We start from the raw sequence: 15,000 nt of genomic DNA on the forward strand, positions 1-15,000 counted from the left end.
TCATATATGCATGTATATGTACATGTAGAGGTAGGTACGTATATATATGTTTATATATATGCATATGTTTTATTTTATTTATTAATATATTATATGACGAAACGCACGCATCCCTTTTAAGTAACATTGTTCTTTATATCAAGTTTTGTTCTTGATATTAACTTTGATGCGCACTCTTAAACTTTCTGTCCCATTCCTTTCTCAGCCTTCATTCTTTGATTTCCTTTTCCTCTACTTAACTTGTCTCTTCCTCTCTCTCATTCTTCGCTCTCTCTCTCCGCCTCTCCATTCTTCATGGTTTCCTCGCAGCCATTCCCCTTCTTCTCTCCCTTTCTCGTGCTCCTCCTCCCCCTCCCGTCGTTCACCCGCAACGAGACTTCTGCTACTGTCTTTCTGGCCTGGCCCTCTCAAGGTAATGGACGACAATTCTTTTTGCTCCGCTCGTCGTTCATAAAAAATTCCGCGTTCGCAATACTTTTTTTCGTTCGGCGTTAACAGCCCTTCTTATCTTGTTTTTCCTTGACCTGTCTTTTACTGTTTATAATTTGTACTGTCGTTACTGTCCTGTTTTTGTTACCATTTTTTACCCCTCTGCGAAAAGATCTCAGAATTTTAATTGATTTGCTTTTCGCAGGAAGGAAAGTTTCTTGTCGAAGATACGTCTCGCTTTTATCCTTCGAAACGTAGAGTAGATGAAACCATAGCGACTGAAGAAGGGTTTTTTTCTTTGTGTTAATTGTCCTGTACTCTATTTTTTTGTTGTTTTAAAAAAATGTCCAGTTCCTTTGGTTTGTGTCTATGTTTTCGTTTCTCATTGTGTTCGACGTCCTTTTGGTGTCCTGTACTCATATATGCATGTATATGTACATGTAGAGGTAGGTACGTACATATGTGTTTATATATATGCATATGTTTTATTTTATTTATTAATATATATATATATAGAAAGAGAGAGAGAGAGAGAGAGGGAGATGACAGCGAGACAGAGAGAGAAATAGAGAGAGGGAATTTACGTTGTTCTCAGATCTTATCGTGACAAACTATATAGTATTATATTAGAGAATATAGTGCCTTGTTTTGGGAAAAGGGTTTTCTACTAAGTAATTAGTACTATTATTGCAAGGCTTAATTGGGAGATGATCAACTTCCTTCTTCACTTTACCATAACCGAAGTTTCTGCTTCGAATGATTCTTCAAATCAAAGGCTCGTCTCTTCGAAACAGCGACCAAGAGAAATTAACATAATTTATCTTTCTTGTCGCATAAGCGTTTTCTTGCATGTGTTAACTTTTTTCTGTTTGGTTGGCTTACTGTTTCTTTTGTAACTCTTTTTATTTACAAGTAGAGAATTTTAAAGTATTTTCCGACAAATTATGAATGTGCGTTTTCCTCTATCCACTCTCGGTCTCTAAATCCTCACATCTCAGTATTTTACGAAAAAAACATAGGAGAGATTTGTTAATAGCAAAACCGTTAACAATTCGTAAAATAACTGAGAGATCCTATTAAAATATAAGGCCATTCTCAGTAAGTCCTCGCCTTTTTTTCCAATTGACGTGGAGTAATCCCAGGAAATCATTAATGATTAGGCGAATAGTCCAAGCATTCTATTCTCCTGATGTCGCTAATTTCACATAACCGTTTTTCTCCATATAGAGAAACATCAACGCAAGTAACTCGGGCACCCAGGCCAATTTTCCTTACGTATTCTTTCGGATGGAAAATTCATCTAGCTATACAAATTGATTTTCATTTTACATGTAACCCATTTCCTTTGACAATCAATCTTCCCGATAGTATTCGAATTACGTTTTCAAGTCCTCTTGTGTGTATTTAGTATTTCCTAACGTAACTTTGGCAGTGCTATTCTTTGAATACTTCTACGTTATGATATCGACTCAAGGTCTATCCCTTACGAAGCTATTCCTTACCCTGTTTTTTTCTCTTTTTTTAAATTTGATTTTGTTATTGTTATATATGTTAACTCAATGGTCGTCATTAGCGTTACTGTAGAAATTACTTTCCGATATCTACAAAGTATTAGTGTTAGGAGGTTTTTATTCTTGCTATTGTCATTTACATAGATGTTATTTACATAGATGCAACACTTATTAAATGAATATGCATGGCTGAATGTATTACACTCATGATCATAAGATTGTAGTTTCGATTTCCTGACCAGGTGATGCGATGTGTTCATCAGCTTAACATTTCATTTCAGATTCGTCCTTCAGTTATAAATTACTTCTATCAATAAACTGGGAATTTAAACCTGCGACCGAGCAGAGTTTGCTCAGGGGCAAGTGTTGTAATATCATTCACTTATACGCCCTGGAAGTTAGGTTAAGTTTCAGCCTAATATGCCTTAAAGCTCATGCCTAACCTAGTCCTATAGTGTTGTTAGTGTTTTGATCCAGGTTAGTCCTGACCAAACATTGGTTGAACAATAGCCAAACACAAGTACGTGTACATTGTTGGCAGACCTTACTTGCTCCTTCAAAAAGCACCATCAATCGACACCTTTATGAGTTCTGCTTCGTGAATGGACGTTGAAGAGAAGCTCCTTGTGGACAGACCAATGACCAGGCGCAAACACAATTGAACATTTGCAAACCTAAATAGTGTTGGTGGAAGTGCGGTTCGCTTTTGACTTCCCCTAGTAATTTGATAGCGAAGCATCAACTGAAATTTTTTTCCACTCCGCCAGTACACAAGGTGATGATGTTTTGTTCCAGGTTATTCCTGACCAAACATCCTATGACCAAAGATATTCTAGATATAATCATCATTTTAATTGGGGGTTTTTTCAGGTACTAAATTCCATTACCCTACGTGCTGCTAAATTTTAAGAAATGTTGGTGTAATTTGAGAATTTTTCTTTCAGTTCTACCTGAGTGTGAACCTGCATAGTTGCTCTCTAGTTGGCTCATTCTAATATATATGATGTTGATAATGTTGCAGATAATGCTGGAGTTGTTGCTATGTAGTCAATATTTCGTGATAGATAAAATTAGTCGTATTTCTTTACTGATTCTCTGTAAGAGAAAGTTAGATGCCATTACTAAAAGAAACATCTTCCATCGTCACCGTTGTAGCCATGTAGAAATTAATTTCTGGTGTGAAAGCAGAAATAAATAAACAACAAACTTTCTTTATCTAAATAGGAAAAGATATATCACAATTTAGCTGTCTTCCTCTACCTTCATAAACTAACTATAAAATATTCACAACAAATCGAAATTACGTTAAAAAAAAGTACTATTATAGTAAGTCAAACATTCTGCGGGAAGCTAACATCAACAGCAATAACCATAACCATAAGAAGAACAATAACAAGAAGTAAAGTAATGAATAATTGAAGTACGAATAATGAGTAAAATGGTATAAAAATAAATATTTAGAAGGTAATAACGAGCAAGAAATACTCGAGTAAAAGACGGAGAAATAGAATGAAAAATTAGCTACTGCACAGAAAATATATTTCGTGGAATGACAAAGGTGGCTTTGAAATGTTCTGCAACCATGTTGATTGCCCGGAAATTTAAACACAGAATCGGGAAGCTGACTGAGTAACTCCGCATCAACAACTATAGACTGCATACTAATGAAAAAAAAAATTAATGAGTCAATGTGAGCGCCTTTATATGATCACTCGACTTGCTAAAAATAATTGCTAAATCTACCTCAAATCAGGTGCTGCCATTTTAAAGAGAAAATAACAGTTGCTGATATATTTGTATGCATGCCCGTAAAAAGATAGGATAGTCATTGTTGGACTGTATCTGATGATAGTGTTGCTCGATCACAGTTGAGTTGGAGCTAAAATATAACAGTAACAAAAACAACCCCAGGAGGGAGGATGTAAATCATAGACGTTGAGTATATGTTGCATTTTATAAAAGAATTTCACACACACACACACACACACAAGGTTGAGTCAAATTCTTTTTCATAACTTGCATCTCTGTGTTATATAATTAATTTGATTCAGCTTGTTATCCAATCATTGGTGAATATATATTTTTTTTATAGATAACAAATAAACAGTATTGTTTATTTCTAAATTCAAGGTTTTGATAATGAATGGTGGAAAATGGCTACCTTTAAAGAAAAGGCCTGAGAGTAAGGGCAACGACGAAAGAAATCAATGATGTGAGGACCCAGAAACTGCCAACAAACGTGTGGCACAAAACTGGTTCAGACGTTTTAACGAAGGTGATACCAGTCTCGAAGGCAAATCAAGCTGAGGGAAACCGTTTGTTGTGGAAGATAAGGCCATGCACGAAATGGTTGAACAACAACCAAGCACAAGTACAGTGCATTGTTGGGAGACCTTACTTGATCCTTCACAAAGCACTATCAATCGACACCTTTATGAGTTCTGCCTCTTGAATAGACGTTGACGAGAAGCTCCTCGTGGACAGACCAATGACCAGGCGCAAACACAACTGAACTTTTGCAAACTTAAATTGTGTTGGTGGATGTGCAGTTCGCTTTTGACTTCCCCTAGTAATTTGATAGCGAAGCATCAACTGAAATTTTATTCCACTCCGCCAGTACCAACAGTGAACATGCCTAGCATAAGCCACAAATCTTTTAAATGCCTCGTTTATCTGCGTTGCTGTGTGATAACAACCACTACAATAAGGAATGAAAAACGTAATGGCAGAGCACACCAACAATAAACCACTAATATTAATAATATAAACAGAGTTACGGCAAACATTACAGACTACTACTACTACTACTACTACTACTACTATTTCTACTACCACCACTACTACTACTACTACCACTACTACTACTACCATCACCACCACCACTACTACTACTTCTACTACTACTACTACTACTACTACTACTACTACTACTACCACCACCACCACCACCACCACTACTACTACTACTACTACTACTGCTGCTGCTGCTACAGTGTGTAACACCGCTTTTACCACTCCCCCATGCCGTCATAAAATCACCACTACTATCACTATAAACAACCCAGTTGCTTACGCCAGCTGTTGCTCACACCATCCTACCATGCCTACCATTGCTAGTCTCTACATCGCCGCAACTGCAATCCCCACCACCACCGCGACCACCAGAAACACCAATAAAAATTTTAATTCATTGACCATCATTTACATGTGTAAATAGCAACTGTGCCAATGAATGCCTCCAGTTTTATTAAATCCTATCCAAAGAGCTTTAGATTGCTCGTGATTTTTGATTTCTACATTTTATTTTTGTTGCCATTATATTTCAGTTTTGTTCATATTTTCTCCTTTTTTGGAGGAGGTTTTAGGGTAGTAATGGCGAGTGGTGTGTAGACATACGTTGTTAAATTTCTTTTCAATTAATTCCTTGTAATTAACTTTCAGCTGTTTTTATGTATTTTTGTTTCATTATATAAAGCAATATCTCACATTTTACGATAGGGAACAGGTATGCAGAAACGATAGAAAAAACTGTTTTGTTTAGTTACTGTGAGAATCGATATAATGAAACTATAGTCGGGATTTGATTCGCTCAACATACCGTTACGTCATTGTACCTGAAAGTATGACTACGACCAGTTAAATCACGATTAAAATTAACAGTATCATTTCAATTACGGTTTCAAGAATTTCATGAGAGCTTCTATGGTAAAACCTGCTGCCATTATATGTTTCTGAAGTGTTAACAGCATTGTCTTTTGGAGTGAATTATGCTCTTTTTTTATGTTGTCTTTCTTGTTATTTTAGTGTTTTGTCTGTCTGTATAGAATATGTGTTGAGTGATTTACAGTACTCTACGGTATCTTTTATCTTTTTGTTTTTAATTTCCATCTCGATCATTGAACTGAAAGTGTTTGTCATTTGCAACGCATCTTTGTCATAAGACTGAAGCCGCTGTATCAAATTCATTATGCCAATGTCAGGACGGTTAGTAGCGAACTCTATATTTGACAACAATAGTGTCACTCCCCAACGCTGTATCTGGTGAATTCTCTTTGTACTTTTATTCAGTAGGAATGTTGTGATCTTCGCAAATGTTCCACTGAAAACAACTGCCCTTTTCATCTCAATGCATCACGAAAGAGTATCCTGTTAAAATATTCCTAATGGATTGCTCAATCTGCTAACAACACTGTCTTTGTATATATTATTTATATTACTCATTTCCAAGATACTGACCTTCAAATAGATGTATTTAGAATTCGGTTTCTACTTTTGTGTATTTTTTCTCTTTTTATATGTAGCCTTTTTCATTCTGCATTCTCACATTCCGGTTCGTTAATGCGTCTCGAGATCTGCCTATGAATATCTTAACTGGAAAAGGTTTTTTAATAATTTTCTCATTTACTTTATTTCTTTATTCCATTATTCTATTCTTTCAAAGGACTGTAGCAACGCCTTAAAGAGTTTAAACGATCAGCACTTATTTCACATCGATACATATGTTATCGATCTCTATTTTTCGAAAAATTAAGTTACAGGACATAAAGAGATGCAATATAAACCACATCAGGCATAAATAAAAAAAAAAAACAGACATCTATTTCTCGTATACAGAGAAATAGATAGATGTGTCGATAAATAGATAGATAGATAGAGAGAGAGAGAGAGAGAGAGAGAGAGAGAGAGAAAGAAGAGGATATATATATATATATATGTATATACAGATAGATAGATAGATAGATAGATAGATAGATAGATAGATAGATAGATAGATAGATAGATAGATAGAGACAGACAAATAGAGAGATAGATAGATAGATAGATAGACAGACAGACAGACAGACAGACAGACAGAAAGACAGGCAGTAGAGTTTTACTCAATTTTATCCAACCAATTTCATTCACATGCTACTGTTCAAATCGAGTCTGCTGTTGAAGACAATTGCATAAGATACTGCGCTGTGGAAGCATTCCGAAAAATATGGCTGCAAAGCAAACGTCCTCTCCGTACAGTGATGTTTGCTATCGTAGGGTACCTTTTACACTGAATGTTCCGTTTCCTTCTGAATGAATTGTAGCTTCTTAGTTTTACAAATTCGTCTATTATTTTTCATTGTGCATTCTCTTTTTAAAATGAAAATTGTAATCTAGAAAGTTAGCAGCAGCAATGAAAGCTTTCTGAATTCGAGTATCTAGAAGATATAATTCCATAATAAACTGGATGATGTGAAGGTTCGTGGCTTAGTGGTTAGGGTGTTCGGATCACAATCTCGACGTCGTGATTTCGATTCCTAGTGGCGTTGTGTCCTTGGGGAAAACTCTATATTTCACGTTTTTCCAGTTCATCCACCTGGCAAAACATGAGTTGTATCTACAAATGAAACAGCCAGGCTTGTCACATTCTGTCACACTGAATCTCCTTGAGAACTACGTCACGCGTACCTACATGTGCTACCACGAAATATTGCCCGTTTGGGATAATTACTGGAACATAGAAGTAACTTGTCATTGGATGTACGTTCCACTCACACTTGATCCCTTAACGTATTCTCAAGCGGCTTCAGTATGACTTTGTGATAAGATATCGCATTTGAATAACTGTTCCAAACCATCAGACGAATTTCCCCGCAGTTTACTTCTATCCAATTTCCTTTAGAAGCCTTTGGTTCACTGGATACTACAGTGAAGCGCACCTCATAATCAAATTACCCCTCAGTGTGATTTATCTCGAGAACTCGTAGATGCAAAACGATCTTCTCAGTCATTCGGCTATTCTACGTCCATATGTATGTGCGCACTTGTGTGTATATATATATATATATGTGTGTGTGTGTGTGTGTGTGTGTGTGTGTGTGTATGTGTGTGCATGTGTGAGCTATGTGTATATATACGTATCTGTGTTTTTGAAGCACTCCGTCGGTTACGACGACGAGGGTTCCGGTTGATCCGAATCAACGGAACAGCCTGCTCGTGAAATTAACGTGTAAGTGGCTGAGCACTCCACGGACACGTGCACCATTAACGTAGTTCTCGGGGATATTCAGCGTGACACAGAGAGTGACAAGGCCGGCCCTTTGAAATACAGGTACAACAGAAACAGGAAGTAAGAGTGAGAGAAAGTTGTGGTGAAAGAGTACAGCAGGGATCACCACCATCCCCTGCCGGAGCCTCGTGGAGCTTTTTTTAGGTGATTTCGCTCAATAAACACTCACAACGCCCGGTCTGGGAATCGAAACCGCGATCCTATGACCGCGAGTCCGCTGCCCTAACCACTGGGCCATTGCGCCTCCACTGTTCTTATATATTTGTATATATTCATAAAATGTTTATCATTATTATAGTTGTCATCATCATCCATGCAATTGTTGCTTTGCTTGTTGCTATTCTTGCTGTATCAACTCTTATTCTTTGCTTTGAGATGTTATTCTAAACATGAAATTTATATGTTCTTTTATTTTCTTTTTCAGAGAGACATATTCTCAATCATTCGCATCTTGTAGGTAAGACCATATCTCTCGTATTTCAATTTTCATTTTCAGATTTATCGATCTCTATTATCTTCATATTTTTCTTCTTCTTCTTCTTCTTCTTCTTCTTCTTCTTCTTCTTCTTCTTCTTCTTCTTCTTCTTCTCCTTCTTCTTCTTCTTCTTCTTCTTCTTCTTCTTCTTTCTTCTTCTTCTTCTTCTTCTTTCTTCTTCTCTTCTTTTCTTCTTCTTCTACTCTTCTTCTTCTTCTTCTTCTTCTTCTTCTCCTTCTTCTTCTTCTTCTTCTTCTTCTTCTTCTTCTATCATCATCACTCTCTTCATCGCCATCATCATCACCAACATCATCATCATCACCATCACCACCACCACCATCATCATCATCATCATCATCTCTTTCCTGTGAACCTATACAAAATGCTAGAATGTTAGAAATAACGATCAATTCCCCCTTCAAACCACACCCTGTTTGTAGTATCTGTCCAGACACACACATACACGCACATACTACCCACACACATACACACATACATACACCAGCCCCTCCCCTCATACACACACACACGCACAAACATACACACACAAAGAAACGACAATGATTTGGCACGGCTTCGACTTCTTTGAACACGTTTCTGTTTGATCTGATCTTGCCTGTGGCTAAACAACACAAATCGTCACTTTCATTCTACTTTGCATCTTCCTCTTCTTTCTCTTTCTCATCGTCGTCGTTGTCGTAGTTGCTGTCATCATCAGCATCATCATCATCATCATCATCACCATCATCATCATCATCATCATCACCACCATCATCATCATCATCACCATCATCATCATCATCATCACCACCATCATCATCATCATCACCATCATCATCATCATCATCATCACCACCATCATCATCATCATCATCATCACCATCATCATCATCATCATCATCATCATCATCATCACCATCATCATCATCATCATCATCATCATCATCACCACCGTCATCATCATCATCATCATCATCATCATCATCATCATCATCATCATCATCATCATCACCACCATCATCATCATCACCATCATCACCATCATCATCATCATCATCATCATCATCATCTCCAATCGTCAGTTCTTTTATACGCCACCAGAAAAATGTAACACGTATTTGTCATTTATCTACACCAACGTGTTAAACGATGATCGATTATGATGATAATCTTGATGAGGAGGAGGAGGGCGGCGATGGTGTTCATGGGGATGATGATGATGGCTACAGTGTGGATGGCAACCCTGGTAATAACTGTGGTGATGCTGAGCACAAAAATGATTTTATTGTCCATGTGCATTTATATGCTTTATCCTGTATTTGTACTTTAACACATACAAAATATCTAATCACAGAAAGCATGTTTTCCTCTTAATGTACCTGAAACTAGTTTGTTTGTTGTGAACAAGCCTTGGTAGCAATCATTGTCGTAGTCATCATCGTCGTCATCGTCGTAGTCATCGTTTTGATTTCCTTTCATTGTATTGGGTTGTCCGGAAAGTTCGTGCCGATTTATAGTAGCTTACCTCTCGACTTACCCTCCCAGGCACCTCAATTCTGGGAAGAGGGTATTTTCAAGTTAAAGGAAAGATGGAGACGCATTGTGCAACAAAATGGTTCATATTTGGTTGATTAAAAATGTAATGGCAAGTATTTATTTGACCTTTTTCTTTCCTTCAAAAATCGGCACGAACTTTCCGGACAACCCAATATTTCCTTTTCGCAATTTTTCTATTGGTTTGGCCCGCAAAAAGTGACTTATCCCTCTCGTCTTCCTATCAGCTCGAGGTTTGCGAAATGAATGCTGCTAATTTCTTTTGGTCGCTGCAGATGAGGGGAAAAATATGTTGGTTGAGAATTCCAGAAAACCACCGTTCTAGTGTGATGAATGACTGGACGTAGCTAGTCTAAGAACTGGTGGGTGATTGCCACAATAGGAGGGACAACGGTGAGGTAGATATATAAGTAAAGAATTCATTCATGATTGAAGTTCGGTTCATACGTTGATAAGTGACCGTATGCTAATCAGCCGAGTACCCTTTCTTTCGATAATAGCTAGAATATCTATGTGTGTGTGTGTGTGTAACTGTTCCATTCTAGGTTCTACCTCTTCTCAAAGGTTCATGGGAAACTGAAGTAATATGTCGATCTGGAAAAGGAATATGCTCTTCTGGAATATCGCTATAAATCATCAAACCCCGAACTTCAGACTGAATTTCTTACAAATCCATTTCCTTTAGAATCAAGGACACCAATCTCTCATGATTGGCAATGTAACTTTCATTAAATGAACACTTTTTGTCCAAGTACCCTGCTCGCAGTGCATTGGCAACGCAACTGTCGGTAACTTTATTCCATGAAATTTTCACCCAATTCACGACTTCTTAGAGGTTGTTTTTGACAAAGTTTCCACGCTGATTTCTCTCCATTCGATATATTCATTCACTTCCATCCGCAAATAATCTTTGAAGCGCATGTTTATTACGAGATCTAATGTTTGTAGATATGAAACTATTCCCGCGGGAATCATTATGTGGTCAATTCTTCTTTCAGAAAGGAAGGTTTTCATATCTTTTGCGCGATGAGTACTGGCCGAATCCTAGACTAAAATGCCTCTTTGAGAACCACGTAAAACAAGTGGTGCAGTTAAATCAACTCATTTTCTTATAACAGCTTATGTGCACCAAGCCTTTTTTCCGTTTCAAGGACATAAATGCCCGAAACTCGTTCTAATTTCTCTTTTTTGCTCTTTGTGATGATAAGCGGTTTGACTTTTGTTCCATCAAGACCAATTGTTAAAATACAAGTAACACTTGCACTTCCGTAACCCGTTAAAACAACGAGGCACCTGTCTGTTCAATTGTCGTTTTAGCCGTTCAAGAATTTGGACCTGGAGATCTCCATTTACAACGACTTCGAGGGCCACCTCTCAGTGGTGTCGGGCGTCAACGAAGAGCCCTCGACTACAACAATACGACCAAAGTTTTTTTCTCCAAGGCCTGGGGTTTCCCGCCCCTAAGCCCTAGACCATCACTTAATCACCCTTACCCATCTTGTTGCTTAACAAAAAAAATTGGCCCATATGTACTGCCGTCTCATCCAAAGCAATTATATTGGAGAGATTGTATTTAGAAAAGACGATGCCATGAACGAAGGACTTGAATGCAAGTGCACGTTGAATCACTTCAGTTTCCTCCACCTTCAACAATGTTGTCGATCTTCTTAGAGAGAGCTAATAACGCCGAAGGAAGTTTTCTAACCAATGAGGTGATGTTTTGAATATTTCTTGGGGTATATCCAACTGTGGTGCCATTTCAAGAGCAAATTCTTGAATAGCAGCCTTGTGTACAACCAAAGCCTTTGTACTGAGATGATATATTCCAGCTCTGAAAATAACGGTTGTTGACCTGATCCACACTTGCGCTTCTTAGCACTACCCTCAGCCACCTGTCTGCTGAAATTATCGTACTCGGCTCGTCATTTTCGAACCCTTCGGAGATTCAAAATCTTCTCCTTTCAGAATTCTTGTTATGTGACTTTTCCACAATTCTTTTCTTGTACTCCACGGAATAACTTTTTCATTTTGCACTTATCTTGCTTGGGGGACAAGGGAGTCAACTGCTTTAACTAAGCTGCGGTTGCTGCTTTATTTTGCAAACATCACATGGTCTTGCTAACAAGCTGACGCATTTTTGACTCGGTCTTAGTGTCTTATTTTCGGGGTAACACGGTATACACACACACACACACACACATACATACATTCATACACACACACATACGTGTTTGTAATTACCCACATGTTTTCATATACCACTAAATCAAAGGAAATAATCTATTGCCTCTTTAGCGACCTCAGATCTCTTATGAAGATAGTAGTGTTGAAAGTAACACATATTGTCGTCCCTAAAGTGTCTAAAATTTAATAAAACTATCCACAAAAGGGATACTCTTTACTCTTTTACTTGTTTCAGTAATTTGACTACGGCCATGCTGGAGCACCGCCTTTAATCGAGCAACACGACCCCGGGACTTATTCTTTTGTAAGCCCAGTACTTATTCCATCGGTCTATTTTGGCGAACCGCTAAGTAACGGGGACATAAACGCACCAGCATCGGTTGTCAAGCAATGCTAGGAGGACAAACACAGACACACAAACACACTCACGCATATATATATATACATATATACGACGGGCTTCTTTCAGTTTCCGTCTACCAAATCCACTCACAAGGTTTTGGTCGGCCCGAGGCTGTAGTAGAAGACACTTGCCCAAGGTGCCACGCAGTGGGACTGAACCCGGAACCTTGTGGTTGGTAAACAAGCTACTTACCACACAGCCACTCCTACGTCTATATGTGAAGAATTTTTTCTCTTTTTTTTCTTTTTTCTTTGTTAAAAGTATTGCTTTCAACGACAAACACTGAGTGCCCAACACAAATTCTCAAATGGAGGGGCTGAAATTCTAACTATGGGTGGGGGTCTAAGGACGCCCCTCCCGTGGTTACGCACTTGGCCTGTGATCTACGGAAGATATACTCTCATTTCTTGACGATCAGGTTCATAGATGCTTCCATCTTTTCTTAATACATCTTCTGCATCACTACAATTTAGTATTATTCTACATCTTTACCGACGTCTGTTAGAATGTTTTATTTCTTCTCTTCTTATCCCAGTTTTCTCTGTGATTATATTTTTAGAATTAATTTCGAATTCTTTGCAAACAATTATAACTTCATTAGTATTTTTTCACGTTTGCAATTATTTTACAATTCGGTTTACATTCTTTTAAATATTGTAATTAAATATTTGACGAAGTAATTTTTTCATACATTTTGTTAGCCGAATAACGAAAATACATTTAGTTTTTTTAAAAAATTCTTAATAAGTACAAATTCAATTTCCAGTATAACTCGTGAAGTAAAGCTAAACTATTTTCATCCAGAAATGTTTATTTCCTTCTGTGCGCGCGCTAGTGTGTGTGAGAATGTGAGTGTCTGTGTGTGTAAGTGTGTGTGTGTGTGTGCTTGTGTGTGAGTGTGTGTGTGAGCGTGTGTGTGCGCATGCATCTGTATGTGCACATTCGTGCGCGCGTGTATGTATATGTATTTATATATGCATATGTGTCTGCATACATTCATGTATGTGCATAGTAACGTATATACATGCCTGTGTATATTCATATATTCGTATGTATGTATGTATCATATATATATATATATATATGTGCGTGTTTGTTTACATGTATGTGTATGTATGTGTGTATGTATGTATGTATGTATGTATGTATGTATGTATGTATGTATGAACTTATACTGCAAGCAGCGCCCATCGCTACCACATCTGTGCAAAAGAGTGCAGCTCCCTAGCAGGTTTGAAAAGACATATCCGCGAAACTATTATTTAAGAAGGCAATCCAGTGACAGTATTGCTCGAAATTGCGTTGTAGTCGTCATGTATGTATGTATGTATGTATGTATGTATGTATGTATGTATGTATGTATGTATTTCACTTTCGAGTGCTACTGGTAACATGTAACCCAGTACAACCTGTTGCATGGTCGGGTCATCGGCGACTAAACCGGCAACCCCACCAAGCTTGCTTGGTGAGGAGGGTGTTTATTGGACACCCTGCGGAATGAAAAACAAAACCCGTCAAAGAGCGGAGGAACTCTTAATAGTGAACGGCCATCCAATAAATGTCTTAAGGCTGTATCATGCGCGGGGACATAGAAATAATCGGACTGAATACCCGATCGCGTGGTTAAACCATTGGGAGTGAAGGACACCTAGCCTTTGTTAGGGCATCCTTCTAGGAGAAGGTAACTCAGGTAACTGGGATAACTCCGACATAAAACCTGCGGCTCAGTGGTTACCGATGATGTTGACTTTTCTTCTTTTCGGATTATGGATGCTGTTGCTTAGTGAGTGGGATTGACTCAGTGCACAGCCTTCCTCACTAAAAAATATCTTCTTGCACAGGCATTGCACGATAACAACAATGATTAAGCTTCGTGCAATGGCCATACTCGATAACGAGGGGGCAGCCACCATGTATGTATTTATGTACGTATGTACGTACGTATGTATGTATGCATGTATGTGTGTATGTATGTATGTATGTATGTATGTATGTATGTATGTATGTATGTATGTATGTATGTATGTATGCATGTATGTTTATATGATCACTTCAGGTTTTAGTTATTTAAATTATTTTTCTGTTGAAGGAACGTGTTACAAAGCTCCATTACTGGATTATAAGATAACGAAAACAATGTCACATTTTAAACCTGAGAAAAGTCTTGCATATCTTTACTGTTCCCTTTACAGATTGTATCTGTAATGTGAAAGTTAGTTTGTTGACTTCATTCTGGCTCTCTTCAGGTACATCAATAAAACGTCTCACTGGAGATTTTTTGAGTCTGCTTATACATATACACACACATAATATATGCCGAACCGCTAAGTGACGGGGACGTAAACACACCAGCATCGGTTGTCAAGCAATGCTACGGGAAAAAACACAGACACACAAACAC

At 37.8% G+C, this 15,000-nt stretch overlaps 1 protein-coding gene across 1 annotated transcript in view; it reads left to right on the forward strand.

Annotated features, from left to right (window-relative positions):
* Positions 1 to 15,000, forward strand: part of LOC115218496 — a 59,859-nt gene that overhangs the window by 14,928 nt on the left and 29,931 nt on the right. The window contains exon 2 of the mRNA XM_029788350.2: positions 8,408 to 8,440. The gene's annotated coding sequence lies outside the window, so the exon portion shown is untranslated. The remainder of the gene's footprint in view (positions 1 to 8,407; positions 8,441 to 15,000) is intronic.

This window comes from Octopus sinensis, linkage group LG13 (assembly GCF_006345805.1).
Source record: "Octopus sinensis linkage group LG13, ASM634580v1, whole genome shotgun sequence".
Classification (NCBI taxonomy): Eukaryota; Metazoa; Mollusca; class Cephalopoda; order Octopoda; family Octopodidae; genus Octopus; species Octopus sinensis.